Source organism: Perna viridis, chromosome 12, assembly GCF_037379345.1.
Source record: "Perna viridis isolate PV_CMFRI_1.1 ecotype Kerala chromosome 12, ASM3737934v1, whole genome shotgun sequence".
In the NCBI taxonomy this organism is placed as follows: domain Eukaryota; kingdom Metazoa; phylum Mollusca; class Bivalvia; order Mytilida; family Mytilidae; genus Perna; species Perna viridis.
The window spans coordinates 26,742,320-26,746,347 of record NC_142456.1 but is presented as its reverse complement, the minus strand read 5'-3'; positions in this window follow the sequence as shown (position 1 = coordinate 26,746,347).

Sequence of the window (4,028 nt, the reverse complement as noted above, 5' to 3'; positions counted from 1 at the left end):
AACATGTATTTATTATCCATAAAGATATTGATTAAAACATAAATCGAAATTATTTGTTGACATTAGAACCATCTGTTGCATAAGGAGTTGAATATGTTAACGAAAACAAATGGGAATGAACAAGGAATTCGATATTTACAACGGTAAATATCAATCTGCTCTAATTGACTATCTATACGGACGAAATACAATTTACTCATAACGATTATAATTACGACCTTAGAAGCGGGAAGAGCTGATATAATCTTAACTAGTTTCGCATCTTTCACAAAAGAAAATTTTATTGCATACACCACATAATAAGATTTTGTTAAATTATGAAGAAAAAAACTTCAATCTACGTAAAACTTTGAAAGATAGTAAATATAAGGTAAATAAAATAAGGCATACAGCAATATATTCAACTTCACCGGGATACACCTTTATCGTGAAAAAATAATATTTAGTGTGACCGGAAACTACATTGTATTAATTCAAAAACCATAATATATAATTATTATATTAATTACAACTGTGCACCGCTGACACGTATTCAGTAAAAAGTTAACTTTTTTCCACAAAAAGTATTACCGTTCCATTTACAGAACAGACGCTGAAAAATACGTTAACTATTGCCCCGGTGTAATCCTTAGTGCACTGGAACAGTGAAATAGGTGGTACCGTGCGGAAATGTTCTCATATCAAGCAAGGGTAAATAAATACAAATGTATATATGGAAATCAGTTGAATAGAAAAAGACCCAGAACCGTTCATGATGCCATTTTTATGTAGTAATCAAAAGTTGGGTACCGAATTCTTAGTCTTCGAACACAGATCTTCTAATGCCTTTTGGGAACTCTGGGATTTTTTTTTTTTAACAAAGGAAGCTTATTCCACTTTCAAGTTCAAATTAATATAAATTAAAGTCAAAGTCATGCTGTTGCACGTGCACTAGCGTCATAGCCAGTTGTTTTGCTTCATCAATAAATATAATTTTACAAATTTCTTATTTGAAGTAAAGTGCCTGTATTGTATTCGCAAATTCTTCTACACAGCAAGTCGAACAAAATACTACACATATCAGCTGTCAAGTACTTTACGTTTGTGCGATTTCAATATAAGAAAGTCGCTAGGTTAGGGGAAAACAATCGAAGAAACATTAAATGATACAAATATAGGTGGATATAATACAGCATAGAGTGACAGCTTGATAAAATATTGAAAGAAATCGACATACTGTGCCTTCTGACGTTTGTAATGGAATATAACAATGTCAATATCATACTACAGCGAAAATAATAGTTAACTTTGAACGACCGTTACCTGGTGAAATATCATTGGTAATTGACTTTCAATTATTTAAAGGTATTTTAACTGAACTTTGATAGAAAGATGAAATCTCTTGGTCAATTAGCTAATTAAATTTACTACATTTCATCAGGTAATGGCCATTCAAGGGAAGACGAACTCAATTCCCTGGAGTTTAATATAATACTCGCTGTAACAGTTTTACAGTATAAAATCAGTCAACTTTAAATTCAATTATACGAATGCTTGAAATGAAATATGCCTTATATGTTTTATTCCGAATACATTCGTACTAGAAATCAAAACCACGTAAAAATGAAGGTGATAACACAGCTCTGTAATAGTGGCACAGATAAGAAGGATAATACCGAAGATCGATAAAAGTAAACTATAATGATTTTGGAGGCATTTGTATGATCTCGAAAAAAAATTATTGCGAAATTGAAATTCTTAATAATAACAAAATTAATGACAATGATTATGTAGTACAATATTCAAAACTCAAAAGTATTTTAACAAAGGAAGTGTTCAAAACTCAGAATTCTAGTTAAAGAGAGCGAGTGAAGAAAACAAAGACGCGAACAAATAAGGCAATTTAAAGTCAATACCTAGGTTAAGGGAACCAACGAGAGTGCTAACTGTTTCATTTATCCTTTAATCACACTATTCTTAACTACCTCCGGCGAAACAAGAGGTATTACGTAATCATGATGTCCGTCCGTTCGTATGACCCCAGATTTTACCCGAAACTCCTCTAGAACCATTGAATGGAATTTAATGAAACTTTCATCGACTCTTTATCACATGAAGTTATTTGAACCTCTGATTTTTTCTGTCACCCAGACTACTTTGAGTTTTCCGATGAAAAACAAAGGGGAGATCATTTTTTAATCCGCAAATCATCTAAAACGGCAATATTAGTTCAGATGGCACATATATTTAGGTAAAAATTCCAGAAAATAACACATAGTTGCAAAATGTCTGAGTGCGAGTACTTATAATTTAAATAACAATCTAAAATGATTGTATAAAATATTACAATTGTCAATATTTATATATACATGTAGAACATGTATTATGTGCGTGACTATGACACACATATTTTAATTAAATATAATTTAAAAATGACATAGATTTGCCCTATGTATGATGGAGATCACTTTTAAATTCTATAACAGTTTAAAATCAGTGTAAAAAAGTTAAATTTTCAATATTAGTATCATATCCGTGACTTTGACACATGTATTTCAGTCCAAATTCATAAAAGTGACATTTTTTTTTTCTGAATTACGTAATTCAGAATTAAAGTACTTTCTAGCAATTTTCGAAAGCTATTCTGTTCGACGTCATTACAAGTGGATTCAGTTTCTATGATTGGCTAGGTATTGCTCTTCAGAACGAGGCAACACATAGGAACATATCCTGACAGACATTGTCACAATCAACGACAAATTATGACTGTGTTAGTCCAAAACCATGACAGATTCTGACAAGGTGTGTCGCGGGTTAGGACAGTTTCTGACAGTTTAGAACTGTTCTATGACAAGAAACCCGCAGGGCTGACATACTCTAAGAAAGGTTAGAAATGATCACACCTGTATGTTCACATACTCTTTGAAACATGATGCACCGCTTACATGTATGCTTTTGGGTTAATACATAAATAAGAGATTTCAGACATTGTTTGATTGTTCAGGTTTCTTTTACCGAAAAAAAAAAAACAAGGGATGAGGTACGGTTAAGGCCATTTTAGGCCGCCTCTTAATACCATTTGCACTTAATGAACCCGTGGGTTGTCTAGATATTTTACACTCAGGTAATAGTGTCGTTTGAGATGCTAGTGATAAAGGCGATAACTAAATGTAGAACGTAGAATATTTGATTGGTTTTTTTTTTGTGTAACCTTTTTGCACTCAACACATTTGAAACATTCGAGCAATTCAAAATATCTGTATAGTTTCATAATTAAACTTTATTTTCTACCTATTTGTAAACCGGTATACACCTTTACCTTTATTTAAGTGTTCTTTTTCGGTAAAAACTTTGCCATGTGTAATTAATTTTAAATCAATCTGATGAATTAAACTATAATTCAGAAATGTTGATTGAAAAAGGACATGATCAACGGAAAATATTTGCAGCAAAACAAAACAATTCCCCTCATAATAGTATTACAAATTCCTGGATGTTGTACACGTGTTCCAATGAGGAAATTTTCATCAGCAGCATTAAAACCAAATACATAAGATGATCTCCATTCGACAAAAATGTTGTCGACCTGAAATTCTAACTTCTCAATAACATTAGAGTACTTTCAGAAATTCGACTACCGGTATCTAGGCCATTCCATAATGAAATGACTAACCTGAATGAACATTTTCGAGCTACAAAAACTATTGTATTTTAGACACGTGATATCAATCAGAATGGTTTTGATTTAAGTCAAGCGTCTACAAATTCTTTGCTCGGAACAAACACTAGAAATAAATTATTCCTAAAAATTCATACGAAAATTGAGTAGTTGATTTTTATAGGCAGTTATGCAGGAAAAGGTACATTTTAGATATCGACTTCCGAGCCTCTAAACTAAAACTCTAAGCATAAACGAGAACAATTCCACTGAAAATGTATTTATACAGAATGAACATGCCATTGTCCGAAAACGAATTATTCAATCTTTGAAACGCCGGGTGAGCAATGACCTTACATATGTCTTTTCCGATAGCCTAGTGTATTATGAC